This window comes from Nicotiana sylvestris, chromosome 8 (genome assembly GCF_000393655.2).
Source record: "Nicotiana sylvestris chromosome 8, ASM39365v2, whole genome shotgun sequence".
In the NCBI taxonomy this organism is placed as follows: domain Eukaryota; kingdom Viridiplantae; phylum Streptophyta; class Magnoliopsida; order Solanales; family Solanaceae; genus Nicotiana; species Nicotiana sylvestris.
Window position 1 is genome coordinate 103,203,087 of NC_091064.1, and position 17,922 is coordinate 103,221,008.

Below are 17,922 nucleotides of genomic sequence, written 5' to 3' on the forward strand. Positions count from 1 at the left end.
CTAAATGCCCTGTAGCCTCCTGCTTATAAGTGTGGTGCACAACACACCCATAAACAAGACTCTACTAGACACGGCTTGTAGACTCCCTAGGACAGAACTGCTCTGATACCACTTCTGTCACGACCCAAACCGAAGGGCCGCGACGGGCACCCGGTGCCTTACTCAACCGAGTACCAACGTAACATATCTTTCTTATCATGTTATCATGAGTAAATGAGCTAGAAAACTCGTCCTGAGATAACAAGAATAAAACATAAGGGAATAGTCAACATATGAAGACCCAACATGATATACAAACTAATATATGTGACATACGGGCCTATAAGGCCGACATGACCATTAGTAAACTCGAAACATAGGCCGACAAGGCCATACAATTATCCATACACCTGACATATGTCTACAAGCCTCTAAGAGTACATAAAATCATAAAGGTCGGGACAGGGCCCCGCCATATCAATCAATACATATCCAAAGCATACTGACCAAATAGGCAACTCCGGAGCAAGTGGAGTGCACCAACACCTTCGCTGAGCTGATAGCCTACTAGGAGGACTGTCAACCTATCAATCGGGACCTGCGTGCATGAAATGCAGCATCCCCAGGCAAAAGGGACGTTAGTACGAATAAAGTACCGAGTATGTTAGGCAGGAAAGCATAAACAAGAACAGTAATGTAAAGAGAGAGATAGAGGATATACAACCTGTAACATCTGAGTGTCTCTAGGGGCTATGATATGAAATGCATAATACATATATATACATAAAAATTTTAAAAACATTCGCCTCTGTGGGCATCATCATCATCATATCGTACCCGGCCTCAAAGAGGACTCGGTAAAAGCGTACCCGACCATCATAAGGTTCGGTATAATCGTACCAGGCCACGTGAAGCTCGGTAAAACCCAACTGATCAGTGGTTGCACAATATGTGCCGTACCCGGCCGACTATAGCGCGGCTCAGTAGAGTAAAATAGATACATATGTATAATGTATGCTCGACTCATGGAATCACATTCTAAACCTTTTGGAGTGACTTAAGAACATTATGGACATCCCTACCATCAATATGAACCTTAGTAGGATTTAAGGATCATACACACTTGTTTAGAATAATTTTATAAGGAAAGAACAACATGGACAACCTTAGTTGCTAGGAGTAGAGTCATTATGAAATAGCGTATCATTTATGTTCATTTCATTTTAGATCATGCCAAAAGAAAGAAGAAAGTGCCTTAACATACCTTAAACCCGTTGAGTCCTTAATCACTTCCAAGCAACTCTTCAAACAAGTCAACTCAATTTATCATAGTATTAGGAGATTCAAAATCAGTGCTGAGCAAAGGCTAAGTCTATAACTTAAGCTAGTAGCTCGTTTACGTAAATTTGGACAGTATCTCCCTTGTAACAAGGGCCTCCTCCAATACCATATACCAACAAAAATTACCAGAGCAATCCATCAATACATAATTATCAATATCAAGACACCATATAACAACAACAAGTCACAACTACATTACGACGAGCGGCAAGCTCTGATTGGAATCCATATACCCCTTATCAATCCTTATAGACTTCTTACTTCAACATAAAAGTATCATTAACATGATAATGAAGTCATTAATCAATGATTCCATCCTTAAACCATATATTTATAACAACGAAAATAATCCACAACTTCAACTATCCTCAATTAGCAACTTTATTCACTAGTTCATGTCTAGCCCATCCATTTAACTTAATCAACATCAAGATAACCTTAGGCACAAGCAAGATCACAATATACATACCTTATACAGTAACTTCAAGTCAAAATCCAAGTTATATTCAGTTTACAACAACCCTTAATAGCAATACAACACCATAGAAGTGACTTAAGCTAATCCAAGTATTATCTTGTAGTTTATCATCCTAACAACTTAACCAACATACAAGCAAGATTAAGCACAATTAGTAGGCTGTTATACTCACCTTAGACAGCAGCAACAACTTGGAATTTCATCCAAATACAGCCCACAACAATCCTCAATGACAACACAACCTCAAAGAGGTGTTGTTCTTCACTAGAACTAAGTTTTGATGTTGAAATATGGTGTAATCACTTTGGAATCACTTCAAACCCTTGTGGTATATGTTTAGGAGGGTTAGGAGAAGTTTGGAGACAAATTTTAGTTGAAAAATGAGCAAAAATAGGCGTCCAAATCGTTTATAAATTGAAGTAGGTCAACCACCGCCTAAGTGGGTCCCATTGGGAGCTGCTTGCGCGGTCTCGCAAAAACGTGAATATCTATCTACTCTGATGTCATATTAACAAACGGTTTAATGCGTTAGAAACTAGACTCATAAACCTTCAATTTGGTAGATAGAAAACCCCATGATTCCAAGTATATTTGGAGAAATTCTCAGATACATTTGACCTAAATTTCAGCAAATTTATGAATGTAACTTGTGATGACTTTTGCCAACTCTTGTTCCACAACTTGCTTGCCTTCAAAATGTAGAAAATGAATATCATACGACTAAAATAACTCATAGAATAACCTCCTTATCATGTTAATAACCCTAGTCTCACCCCAAAGTACATGTTATAACATTCGAAACTTGTCGACTTTCTACGAAACTTATTTTCTTCAATTGGTTTAGCTTCTAAGATTTCCAACCCTCTTGGTACTCGTTATTCATGATCTTAAATATTTGTAACCTCCAAGGTAACATGATTAACTTAACTTATTTTCTTTCAAATATAATCTCATTTCCGAGCTTACATCAATGACTTACGACGTACTCTCATGTATGAAAACTTGGGGTGTAACATTATAGAGGACTTGTCATACGAGGAAATTCCTATTGCCATCTTAGACTGACAAACCTGCAAGTTGCGAAATAATGATGTAGCCTCCGTGAAAGTACTTTGGAGGAACAACAATGTGGAAGAAATAACTTGGGAGGGTGAGGAAAACATGAAGTCTAGATATCCCTACCTATTTCCTCCTCCAGAGAAGGGTCCGACTGAGATGTCATAATCATAGGGTACGTGTATAAATTCTTGTGTTTGTTATTGTCGTTGGTCATATGAGGCCATTGTCGTTATTAATAATTGTGGTCCTGTGTGGCGTTGGATTATTAAGCTTGTACAGGGAGAGTTGGTAGTGATGCTGTTACAAAGGCGACCATGCCAAAGTTATATGGATCACGAGGAGTTGAACATTCGAGGACGAATGTTTCTAAGGGGGGAGGATGTTACATCTCGCATTTTCGTTTGTTAAAAGTTTCGTCTTTAGTTAATCGACGTAGACTCGGGGATGAGATCATCTTGACGTTAACGTACTTACGCTATTTATAACAGGCGATAAATAAGTGTTATGAAGGATAAAGGGGTACACGAATTAAAGAAAATGAGTTTCGTTGAAAGTGACCAATTTGGAATAAAATACGGGTCGAGCGATAATACCCGATAATTATGAACTAGTACCATACAAGGTACCATATGACCATGGTAGTATAATATATAAAGTATATATGAAGTATTTTAAAAATAAATAGAAATTTAAGTAATCTGTGATAATTTTTAAATTATGTGGGTAACTGATTAATTACCGGGTAACGGGACATTACCCATTTAACTAATAAGTGGATAAAAAAAATTAATATCCCACCCCCACCATACGTGGAAGGAAGCCACAAAATTGGAAATGACCAAGTAGTCACTTTACCAGATGGCTAATATGTGATAACCAAGTCATAACTTAAGTCTTGATAAGATTTTAAAATTTTATCCATAACATTTAGAAGGAATGCCTTGTAAAGGCTTCAAAATCAAAAATCTGCCTTTGGCTTAGAAGACAAGGACGTTAAGCAAAAACATTCCATTTTCAAAACAAAGGCTTCATTAGAAGCAAATTCGTCCAAACTTCAACAAATTCAAGCAAAGTTTTGTTCAAATTTCAGAGGCAGAAGCTTCATTTTCTCGTTCCAACATATTTCACGGAAGCACAAGCTTCACTTCGATCAAATAATTCAAGGGACATGCATGTTAAGGCCCTCTCTTCTTTCTTTTGGCATGGTCCAAATTACACTGAAGAAACGAGAAAACACATAGTTTTCATAAATTACTTTATTCATAGAAATAATATGGGTGTCTGTATTCTTGATTCCCTATTAGAATTATTATTATCTTCTGTTCATGTGTCTTAGAATAATACGGAGATGGAAAAGTTTATTCGGAAGGAATATTGAGATTATTACGTATTTTTCATGCATTTCACTCATGTGCATTCATGACCAGATGACATTATATATGAGTATATATGTAAATATATGTATATGGGATATGGAAAAAGATTACGACATTATATACGCACCACCACCTGATCAGCTGGTATATGTTATTGATGTGCCCACAATGGCCGAGACGATATGATGGGATGCCCTCAATGGCTTGATGATATTATGTACACCCATAGCATGGCACTACATTTATACGCACATGCATGACACTATAAACGTTTCAAAATTATAAAATTATTCAGATTTAAAGACGTGTTTCTATATTCCATGTTTTATTTATGTCTTTTACGTACTAATTTTCATGCCTTGCATACTCAGTACATTTTTCAGACTGATGCCCTATTTCATGGGGCTTGCATTTCATGCCCGCAGGTGCAGGTAGGCAAGCTGACGGTCGCCCTTCTTAGTATCTGTGATCAGCGAGAGTTGGCGTGCTCCACTTGATTCGAACCTGCTTTTGATTTTGGTACAATACGTTCGTATATATATATATATATATATATGGGTATGACGTGGCTCAGTCCCGTCTTTGTACAATTATGTTTCTATTAGAGGTCTGTAGACAGTATATCTAGTTGGGTTATATGTGACCTTGTCGGCTTTCAGTTATTGGATGTATAGTTGTCTATAGCAGCCTTGCCGGCTCGCCCACTGTATTCTACATGTATACGTACATATACCTTGTTAGCAGGTTCCCTTCTTGTATGTTATCTTCGTAATTCAATATATATTATATAGGTTTATATCCTAGACGCATGCTTAGGGGTGTTTGATAGGTAGGACTCAGGCACCCGTCGTGGCCCATAAGTTCAATCAACGAAGGTTCTCCAATGGAATATTATACAGAGTTTTCCCTACTCCAGGTATGTTAATGTCATCCCCTCTTTCTTTTGGCATGGTTTAAATTATACCGAAAAAACGAGCAAACGCACAATTTCCATAAATTATTTCATTCATAGAAATATTAGGGGTGTCTATATTCTTGATTCCCCATGTGAATTATTACTAACTTCTGTTCATGGGTCTCAGAATAATACACAGTTGAAAAAGTTTATCCGGGAGGAATATTGAGATTTATTATGTATTTTTCATGCATTTCACCCATTAATGCATGTGTATTGACCCATGACCAAATGGCATTATATACGCGTATATATGTAAATATATGTATATGGGATATGGGAAAAAGTTACGGCATTATATACGCACCACTACCTGATCAGTTGGTATATGTTGATGATGTTGCCCACAGTGGCCGAGACGATATGATGGGATGCCCTCAGTGGCTTGATGATATAATGTACACCCATACCTATGCATGGCACGTCATTTATACGCACGTGCATGACATTATAAATATTTTAGAATTTATAAAGTTATTCAGATTTAAAGACGTGTTTCTATATTCCAAGTTTCATCTATGTCTTTTATGTACTAATTTTCATGCCTTACATACTCAGTACATTTTTCGTACTAACACCCTATTTCACGGGGCCTGCGTTTCATGCCCGCAGGTGCAGGTAGGCAAGCTGGCGGTCCTTCTTCTTAGGATCCTTGATCAACGAGAATTGGCGTGCTCCATTTGATTCGGAGTTACTTTTAATTTTGGTACGATATGTTTGTGTATATATATATATATATATATATATATATATATTTGGGTATGATGTGGCTCAGCCTAGTCTTTGTATAATTATATTTCTATTAGAGGTCTGTAGATAGTATGTCTAGTTGGATAGTATGTGGCCTTGCCGACTTCTAGTTTTGTGGTATATAGTTGTCTATAGCAGCCTTGTCGGCTCACCCTACGTTCGTTGAACGTATATGTATGTATGCTTTTTTGGTCAAATTTCCTTTATGTACATTATTCTCGTAAGTCAGCAGGTGTTATTCAGGTTTATACTTTAGACGCATGCTTAGGAATGTTTAACAGGTAGGACTCGGGCACCCGTCGCGGCCCATCGGTTTGGGTCATGACAAAATTGGTATCAGAGCCATTCTGTCCTAGAGTTGTCTACATACCGTGTCTAGTAGAGTCTTGTTTATGGGTGTGTTGTGCACCACACTTATAGACAGAAGGCTACAAGACATATAAGATGTTATCCTCTCTTCTTATCTTACATCATGCAATATAAGCATTCCTGTTCCTAACGATGTGTTACATTTTTAGCGATGCCTCCGAAGACTACAGCCGCTAGCACGGGTCCGAAGGCTATGAAGGTGTTAGAAAGAGATATAAGTTATACTATGGAGTCAGACCCATCCGAGATCATGGTTTCTATTGAGGAGGATCCATCTGAGGGTCTATATGAGCCATCCGTTCGAGATGTTTCGACCACTCCATTAATAGATGGGGTGAGAGGAGTTCTGACCTCGCCAAGGCCCTTAGTTTCATTATCACAGCCCATGGATTAGGGTATGAGGGGAGTAGTGCATGGATTGGCACAGCTGGGTTTCCTTCAGGCTCAAAACTATGTCAAGCCATTTGCGGACACCAACTCTTCTGAGGTTCCAGATAGTCCACAGTCTTGGGAGTCCGTCAATCAAGGTTCGCCAGTGTATGTTATGGGCTATGCAGAGGAACAGGATAGTAGTCAGGCCAAGATGAGGAAGGTAACCAATAAGGATATGAAGATTCCGCTTTGAAGTGTGTCTGATCGAGGTTCTTATATAGGACGAGGCAAGGACCCTCTACTTTAGACTTCCTCCAAGTGTGTGTTTTTGGTTGATGAGTTCCACCTCTTCTTGTAATACTACCAAGTCAGGGTTCTAAGTGTGTTAGGTTGTTTTATGAGGACGTAAGGAGCCCCATCCCGACTTGTATATATTATGGTTATGCCTACTTAGAGGTTTTGCAGACATTATCATGTATACAGTTTTGGGTATGACATGTCTACGCCTAGTCGACCCCTATGTATATAAAGTTTTTTGTAAATTAGTTATGCAAGTTATCTTTTAATATTGTTACCTATATATATATGGATGTGGCCCGAAATGGCCCGTGATAGATCTAATAATAAACAAGGATAAGATACGTGGTGTTCAGTTGAGTAGGACTTGATATTATAGTAGGTATGGATGGATTGGCCTTTTGTTATGCTAACATCAGGTGTAGATCAAAGATGGTTTGATTTTAGTTTCCAGGAGAGCCTGTTTTAAAATGGAAAGGTAATACCACATCACCAAAAGGTAAATTTATCTCCTACCTCAAGGCAAGGAAGATGATCAGAAATAATTATATTTATCACTGTGTTCGGGTTTGGGATGTGGAAGTAGAGTTACCAACCATTTATTCCTTTCTCGTAGTTAATGAGTTTCCCGATGTTTTCCCCGATGAGCTTCCGAGTCTTCTGCTATAGCGAGAAATTGAGTTTGTAATTGACCTACTACCAGATACTGATCCAATATTTATTTCCCTCTCTATAGAATGTCTCCCGAAGAGCTGAAAAAGTTAAAGGAACAACTAAGGGGCTTGCTGGGAAAAGTTTTTATCAGACCTAGTGCGTCACCGTGGGGAGCACCTATGTTGTTTGTGAGAAAGAAGGATGGTTCCTTACGAATGTGTATTGATTATAGACAGTTGAATAAGTTGACGATCAAGAATAAGTACCCGCTCCCGAGGATTGATGATTTATTTGATCAAGTTACAAGGTGCCAAGTGTTTTACAAAGATAGACTTGAGGTCCGGGTACCATCAGATAAGGGTTAAGGAGGAAGATATTCTGAAGACAACATTCAGGACCAGATACGAGCACTTTGAGTTTCATGTTATGTCATTTGGTCTGACCAATGCCTCAGCAATATTCATGGATTCGATGAACCGTGTGTTCATGCCCTTTTTAAGATTTATTCGTAATCATATTTATCGATGATATATATTGATATATTCTTGCTCTGAGGCTGAGCATGCAGATCACTTGCGTACTATGCTCAGAGTTCTACAAGAAGGGAAGTTGTATGCAAAATTCTCTAAATATGAATTCTGGTTGAACTCTGTAGCTTTCCTTGGGCATATCATTTCGGGCGAGGGCATCCGAATGGATACACAAAAGAGTGAGGTATTGAAAACTTGGCCTAGACCCATAACACCTACGGAGGTTCGTAGCTTCTCCGTTTGGCAGGTTATTACAGGAAACTTGTAACAGAATTTTCTCATCTTTTAAGCATCTTCGACCAAAGTGGTATGTAATGTCTCGCTTAATGTTCCGGAATAACATAAGGAAATCTATGATGCAAGTAAGTTAAAGAAAGGTTGCGAATAAGTATAAAATAGATATGTGTAGATCGCAAGCTAAAGTATGGTAGAATGGCAAGGTTTTAGGAAGACAGGAGGAAGGATAAAAAGGGATGAGTGAAAAGGTGACGAGAATGGATAAGTCCTTGGGAATAAGTTCAAAAGAGAGTTGATGGTTTCTCTAAGTTATAGAAGGCTCAGTATAGCCCGAATGAACTCAAAGGAGTCTAAGACTAATAACTTTTAGAACAGATGAAATGCTACCTTAATAGTGGGATACATGCATAATTATGATGGATAAAGGATAAAGTTTGGGCCTCCGAAGAGGGGAATTTCCTGAATTATGAAAGATTAGGATACCTATGTAAGTTAACTCAGAATGGAACTAAGTTTCAATGGTCTTGAGAATGGAGTTTTCGGGCATTGAAGGACAGATTAATTTCAGCACCGGTTCTACTGCTCTCAGAAGGGACCGATGGTTATGTTTTCTATTGCGACGCTTCAGGCATTAGATTGGGTTGTGTGCTGATGCAACATGTTAATGTTGTGGCTTGTGCTTCTAGACAACTAAGAAAGCACGAGAAGAACTACCCGACCCATGATTTAGAGTTAGCTACGATTATTCATGCACTAAAGATGTGGAGGCACTACTTGTATGAGATTCATGTTAATATCTATACGGACCATTAGAAATGCGTATAAAATAGTCCCAAAGGCTCACTAGTTGTGTTTGATAGAAGGTTTGATCGGCAAGGTGACGAAGTGTCAAAGATCAGCTCAAAAAGGAGTGAAACTTGCACAAGTACCAAGACAAGACAAAGCTCAGTCAAACAGGGCCCATGCGACCGCACACCATTCTGTGCGGTTCGCACAAGTGAAGTTCAGAGAGTGTGCACCTTAGGCCAAAAGGCAATGCGGCCACAAAAGATTTTCTGCGGTCCGCATTGGATTCACTGCGGCCGCACTCGATTTAGTGCGATCCACAGAGCCAAGGTTCATAGAGTTGCCAGTTTGAAGATTGAATCCCAATGCGGTCCGTGCTCCATTTCATGCGGACCGCACTAGAAGCCACCGCAGCCGCACTCGATTTTGTGCGGTCCGCATTGTCCAAGTTCAGAGAGCTGGATATTCAAGTCAAGAGCCTTAGTGCGGTCGCACTTGATTTTGTGCGGTTCGCACTAGCCCCATAGGGGTATTTTTGTCCAGAATTTTTAGCTTAGTATAAATAGCTTCTTTTCCCGTTTTTAGGTTAGCAGATAGTTTTTGTACTGAGTTGCGCTCGTGACTTTGCTTCCTTTATCTGTTTTGAGTAATTTTAGCTTCATTTCAACATTGAATCTTCAAGTTTAATTTAGCAATTAATTAATATGAGTTTTTCTTCATCTATTTCTTTGTTTTCTTCTCTAATTATGAGTAGCTAGACTCATAAGCTAGCGTTGTGGCTCAACCCTAGTGTGGGTAATTGATGAGTCTTGTGTTTTGATACTTGACTGTCTGTAGGTGTTTGATATTTGTACTAATTTCATGTTTAATTGCTGAATTTGTGGTTGCAAACACTAGTTTGTGTTTAGTTGACTTTGGCTCTTCTTGAGAAAGAGAGCATAAGTCTCTGAAATTGGTCCAACAAGGAATTGGGATGTATTCAAGAGATTGATAGCCCCAATTAAAGTATTAAACCTATAGATAGTAATACCCGACTTGAACCTTGATTGCTTGTGCAAATTTGAATACCCAATTGGTCTTGAGAAAGTCAATTCGGGCAAAATCACTCGAACTATCGAGAGATATAGAGTGAGTAGAATCGTGCAATGGTTATGTCATACTCCCCAAATGTGACAATCTAGCTTTAGACTCAAGAATCCCTAAATTGACCACCTAGGCGAAAGTCACTACCCTAGTGCCTTTTAATAATTTGAACAACTCACAATAGTTTAACCTTAGCTTATTTTAGTTTAATTGAGCATTGTAGTTTTATAAAATTAGAATCATAATCAAGACCAAAAATGTGTAGAAGTGCAATTTGGAGCAAATAAACAACTCAACTTTAGAAAGACACCCGACTCCAATATCTAGCTCCCTGTGGAAATCGATCCCGACCTTGATCGGGTAAAAGCTGCTTCGACCTCTCTCGCTACTCAGTAGTAGTGCAGGGTTGGCATCAATCACTTTTTGGCACCATTGCTGGGTATCGAACCCACGACCACGTGTATCGGCAAGTTATGGGAGAAACTCACTATTCTCATTATTCTATCCATCCAGGAGCGACAAATATGTATCATGATATCGAGGAAGTATATTGGTGGGACAAAATGAAAAAAGATATAGCGGAATTTGTTACACAGTGTCCTGACTATTAGCAAGTTAAGATTGAGCAACAGAAACCCGATGGGTTATTGCAGGCTATAGAGATTCTGACTTGGAAATGGGAAGTAATCAATATGGATTTCATCGTAGGCTTACCTCGTACCCAGAGTAAGTTCGACTCGATATGGGTGATTGTTGATAGGCTTACAAAGTCAACCCATTTTTTTGCCCGTTAGGACTACATATTCCACAGAGGATTATGCAAGGCTTTATATTAAGGAGATAGTATGACTGCATGGTGTCCCTGTATCTATTATCTCGGATAGAGGAGCTCAATTTACACCTAACTTCTGGAGGTCCTTCCAAAAAGGATTGGGGACTCAAGTAAGTCTTAGTACAACATTCCATCCCCAGAAAAAACGAACAGGTTATGTTGCGAGCTTATGTAATAGACTTCAAAGGTAGCTGGGGTGATCATCTGCCGCTTATAGAGTTCGCATATAATAATAGCTACCATTCCAGTATTCAGATGGCTCCATACGAAGCTCTTTACGGATAGAAGTGTAGGTCGCCTATATGGTGGTTTGAGGTTGGAATATATTGATTACATGGGCCAGATCTTGTTCACCAAGCCATAGAAAAAGTAAAGCTTATCCAGGATCGACTATTGACAGCTCAGAGTCGTAAGAAGTCATATTCTTACGTGCAGCGACAAGATTTAGAGTTCGGTGTTGATGACTGGGTATTCTTAAAGGTGTCACCTATGAAGTGTGTGATGAGGTTTGGCAAGAAATGTAAACTTAGACCACAGTATATTGGGCCTTGTAGGATCATTCGAAGAGTGGGCCAAGTAGCTTATGAGTTACAATTGCCCTAGGAATTATTATCTGTGCATCTGTTTTTTCACGTATCTATGTTACGGAAGTGCATTGGAGATCTTACCCGAGTAGTGCCCACGAATGATATACAGGTTACAGAAGACTTATCATACGAGGAAATTCTGGTTGCCATCCTAGACCGACAAATCCCAAGCTACGGAATAAGGAGGTAGCCTCCGTGAAAGCACTTCGGAGGAACAACAATGTGGAAGAAATGACTTGGGAGGCAAAGGAAAACATGAAGTCTAGATATCCCTACTTATTTCCTTCTCCAGAGAAGGTTCCAACGGAGACATCATAATCATAAGCTACGTGTACAAAGTCTTTTTGTTGGTTATTGTCGTTGGTCGTGTGAGACTATTGTCGTTATTAATAATTGTGGTCCTGTGTGGCATTGGATTATTAAGCTTTTACGGGGAGAGTTGGTAGTGGTGTTATTACAAAGGCTATCCTGCTAAAGCTATACAGATCACGAGGAGTTGAACATTCGAGGACGGATGTTTTTTCGGGGGGGGGGGGTTACATCTCGCATTTTTGTACATTAATAGTTTCGTCTTCAGTTAATTGACCTGGGGATGAGATTATCTTGGGGTTAACGTATTTACGCTATTTATAACAAGCGATAAATAAGTGTCATTAAGGATAAAGGGTACACGAATTAAATAAAACGAGTTTCGTTGAAAATGGCCAATTTGGGATAAAGTACGGGTCGAGCGATACTACCCGATAATTATTGACTAGTACCATAAAAGGTACCATATGACCATGATAGTAAAATGTATAAAGTATATTAAAAATAAGTATAATTTTAAGTACTTTATGATAATTTTTAAATTATGCGGGTACTTGATTAATTACCAGGTAATAGGACATTACCCAGTTAACTAATAAGTGGGTAAATTTTTTTATAAATTATACCCCCCACGTGGCATAAAGCCACAATGGCTAAAAATAACTCTTGATCATTATTGCCATGTGGCTACTTATGGATTGTAGCTAAAACAAGACATAAGTATAATAGCCTGTTTGGCCAAGCTTCTTTTTGGCCAAAAGTGCTTTTTTTTCTGGCCAAAAGCACTTTTGACCAAAAATTGAGGTGTTTGGCCAAACATTTGGAAGGAAAAAAAGTGCTTTTGAGGAGAAGCAGAACCAGTTTTGGAGAAGCAGAAAAAAGTAGCTTCTGTCCAAAAGTACTTTTTTGAGAAGCACTTTTGAGAAAAATACACTTAGAAGCAGTTTTTCAAAGTTTGGCCAACACTATAGCATATCCATGATGCCTTATAATCAATTCTTTGTTAAAAATCAAAGACATTCTGTCTTTGGTTCAAACAAAGACGTTAGAAACAGAATTAAATTTGTCCAAATTTCAGAGAAATCCAAAGCCAATTTCGTTTAAAAATTTCAAAGAAGCAAGAAGAAATTTAGTTCAAGGATTCAGAAAGCAGAAACTTAATCCGACTTTTTTGAGTTCTAAGTTCAATCACCGAAGGTTCTCCAACGGAATATTATACGGAGTTTTCCCTACTCCAGGTATGTTAAGGTTATCCCCTATTTCTTTTGGCATGGTCCAAATTATACCGAAGAAATGAGCAAACACGCAGTTTTCATAAATTACTCCATTCATACAAATATTAGGGGTGTCTATATTCTTGATTCCCTATGTGAATTATTACTATCTTGTGTTCATGGGTCTCAGAATAATACACAGTTGAAAAAGTTTATCCGGAAGGAATATTAAGATTTATTACGTATTTTTCATGCATTTAACCCATTTATACATGTGTATTGACCCATGACCAAATGGGGTTATATACGCGTATATATGTAAATATATGTATATGGGATATGGAAAAAGGTTACGACATGATATATGCACCACCACCTGATCAGCTAGTATATGTTATGATGTTGCCCTCAATAGCCGAGACGATATGATGGGATGCCCTCAATGGCTTGATGATATAATGTACACCCATACATATGCATGGCACGACATTTATACGCACGTACATAATGTTATAAATGTTTTAGAATTTATAAAGTTATTCAGATTTAAAGACGTGTTTCTATATTCTAAGTTTCATCTTTGTCTTTTACGTACTAATTTTCATGCCTTAAATACTCAGTACATTTTTCGTACTGACGCCCTATTTCACGAGGCTTGCATTTCATACCCGCAGGTGCAAGAAGGCAAGATGACGGTCCTTCTTCTTAGGGTCCTTGATCAGCGAGAGTTGGCATGCTCCATTTGATCCGGAGCTACTTATGATTTTGGTACAATATGTTTGTATATATATATATATATATATATATATATATATATATATTTGGGTATGACGTGGCTCAATCCAGTCTTTATGTAATTTTATTTTTCTATTAGAGGTCTGTAGACAATATGTCTAGTTGGATAGTATGTGGCCTTGCCGGCTTCCAGTTTTGAGGTATATAGTTTTCTATAGTAGCCTTGTCGGCTCGCCCTATGAACGTTGCACGTATATGTATGTATGCCTTTTGGGCAGATTTCCTTCATGTACATTATTCTCGTAATTCGGAAGATGTTACTCAGGTTTATACCTTAGACGCATGCTTAGGGGTGTTTGATAGTTAGGACGCGGGCACCCATCGCAGCCCATCGGTTTGGGTCGTGACAAAAGTGGTATCAAAGCAGTTTTATCCTAAGGTTGTCTACAGATCGTGTCTAGTACAGTCTTGTTTATGGGTGTATTGTGAACCACACTTATAGACAGGAGCCTACAGGACATATAGGATGTTATCCTCTCTTCTTATCTTAGATCGTGCAATATAAGCATTCGTGTTCCTAACGATGTGTTACGTTTTTAGCGATGCCTCTGAAGACTACAGCCTCTAGCACGGGTCAGAAGGCTACGAAGGTGTTAAGAAGAGATATAAGTTATACTATGGAGTCAGACCCATCAGAGATCATGGTTTCTATTGAGGAGGATCCATTCGAGGGTCTATATAAGCCATCCGTTCGAGCTATTTCAACCACTCCGGTAGAAGATGGGGTGAGAGGAGTTCCAACCTCGCCAAGGACCTTAGTTTTGTTATCACAGCCCGTTGATCAAGGTATAAGGGGAGTAGTGCATGGATTGTCATAGCCGGGTTTCCCTCAGGCTCAAAACTATGTCAAGGCATTTGCGGACATGAGCTCTTCTGAGGTTCCAGATAGTCCACAGTCTTGGGAGTCAGTCAATCAAGGTTCGCCACTCAAGAGAGCAGAGAGTTTATATATATAGTATTAAAGTATTTTCATTACCATGGAGCTATAATCGATGATCAGGCCCCTATTGGGAAACCTCTGATCAGATGGTAAGTTATATACCGAGCCTGATGTGGTCGAGCGCCTATGAGCAATCCCAGTTGGTCGAGATATAGAGCCAAGTATGGCCGAGCTCCTATGTGCGAGCCTACTATGGCAGAGCACATATATATATAAATAAATATATCGAGCCTTATAGGGCCGGACATCTATTTTACTAACTATATTGAGAGGGTTGAGTCAGTATCAGCTGATGAGCATATCCTCAGATTATCTTTGATCCCAAGTTTCTTTCAGTTATTATATTATCAGTTCAGTTTCAACTTCAGTACATTGCCTTACATGCTCGGTACATTATTTTGTACTGACGTCCCTTTCTAGGGGCGCTGCATTTCATGCGTGCAGGTTTAGACAAATAGACGGGTAGGCCTCCTCAATAGGTGTTTCCCGAGTTCAGTTTTATCGTTAAGCTCCCCTTCTATTGGAGTTTCCAGGTCTAGTAGTGTGGTGTATATCTCGTGTATATATGTAGATAGGTTATGGGTAGGTCGGGGCCCTTTTCCGATCACAGTACATCTATCAGTAAAGGCTTGTAGACATATCCTGTCGGTTAGTGCAGTATGTTGGCATGTAGGCCCTATATGTATATTTTGTTGGCTTGTCAGTTGTAGTAATTATGACGGCTTTGCCGGCCTAGCATTATGTTGACAATTTAGTTAGCGTTAGTCTCTATTCAGTTTTTTATATTTTGCATCGCATATTATCTTGTAATGTGGCCCATGGCTAAAGTATGACATTACATGTTCAGAGACTCTTAGTCACAAGTGATACGCAAGGATAGTTGAGGTAGTGAGTGCTGGTATCTATGTTCTTTAATACTGCAAAATCATAAACGTTTATAATGTCACGCACGTGCGTATAAATGCCATAAATGACTCTATTCATAGAAGTATTAGAGATATCTATGTTCTTGAATTTTCATGTGTCATAATATTTTATCATTTGTTCATGGGTCTCAGAAAAATACGAAACATGAAAGGAGTTTACTTTATGATTTTACTCAAAGGCAAAATGGTCTTATGACACTCTGAAAGATTTTATTAACATACTTTTCATGTATTGCATTCATGTACATTGACACGTGACCAGATGACGTTATATATGCATATATATGTATGTATATCTATATATGTATTTGGGATATGGGAAATGTTATGGCATTATATACGCACCACCACCTGATCAGCTGGTACACAGGCTAGATATGAGTACTGTAAAAAAAGGCACTGGAAGCCTTGAAAGGATAAATATTACCTTAGTGTGACTCTCATCCCTAGTAGAGCGAGGACGTTGAGCAACCCGAAGAATCGATGAATGAAGCAAGGAAAGCTAAAAGCGAAAGAATGTCGTATTGAAGTTTTCACAAGAAAAGGGATATGTAGAAATATTAGCAGAGTAATGAGAAGAGAGATAAGGAAGCATTATGAATAAGGTGTGATACATGGACGACACCGGTAGATCAAAAGATGACAGTATTATAGAATCTATAGTCAAGTGAAAGAAGAGACAAGAGGTGACAAGCCTTAGGACAACAAAATAGTATTGTATTGTCCATACAACCATGTCCTCATTTCGAGAAATAAGTTTGAAACTCTAACGCGATTACCAGATGGAAAAGATAGACCCCAGAGTAGTAGAAATCTGTATGAGATGGTGAACAAGATAAACTAAACGTGAACTAGGGACTGAGTGATATGATAATAGTCAGCATCATGAGAATTTCAGAGATTGCGTTCCAACACTAATAGAATGGAAGACCAAAGAATACCCTTTAAAGGTCATTCAGGAAGACGCTTCCCAAAAGAAAGCAATATGAGCAAAGTTAAGCTTAAAGGACTATGTGCGCCAGTTACACTAAGTGTGATCCTCGTGAGTAAGTAATTTTGTTATCCTTGGTACAAAAAGCATTACCACAAGGCGAGTGAGGGTAATCGATGATGGTAAAGGACGTCAAAGATGAAGAGGTAAAATATCTATAGGTAGATCGTCGTAGCTCCAACTATTAGTACTCCCCTAAAGGGGGGGAATATGGAGTGGTGTGGCTTGAAGTCCGAATTTAGTGGTTTTAGTAATCATTGAGTGGTAAAAGAAGAATGCAGTAAAATGAAAAGGGGATGATATTGCACATGTTCAAAGCCTACAGATGTGCTATGATACCGGTGCATTATGCGAATGTGACGTCAAAAAAAGGGAAGTAAGGGTTCCTGCCCGGAATGTTATTGAGAAATAAGGAGCCAATACGAGATGTAAGTTAAGACGAGGAAATAACCCAAGAAAGATTACGCAGAATATTGATATGAGAACGAGCCAACGAGTAGTTAATAGTTGATTTAGGAAAAGCTTAGTTATGGCCAGACAAGAGGTTGCAAACAAATCAATAGATCGTGTAAGATAAACATAGGGAACCCCAACATGGAAAATTCATCTTTATAGTTATGAAATCGTGACCCTTGAGAAACATTCAGATTGGAGTTGGGATAGTTAAAGGCACCGTATAAGTGTTACAGAAATAAAAGAGAGTGCCACTTGGAAGACAATAAAAATATCAGTTCAGAAGCAGCCCTACAAGCATAAAGGCATGGAGGTAAATAACTATGGATAATAATAGGAAAGGAAGGACATCAAAAGGTCCGTCGAATATGTGATGTAATAAGCTCGTAGCTTTACAAGAGTCAGAGGGTCCTCCCTAAGTACTAAAATGAAAGACTAGTTGAGGGAATAAGGAAGAAGGCTTCAGCCTAAGCACAATGACCTAAAGAGGAAATGGTCTTGTAACAACATTCTCATAACAAAGATTGTATGCACTCCAAAAAAAATCAAAAGTAATATTCAAAGATATGAGTTGTACGAAAATTCTGGCATGCGTGAGATCTAAGATAA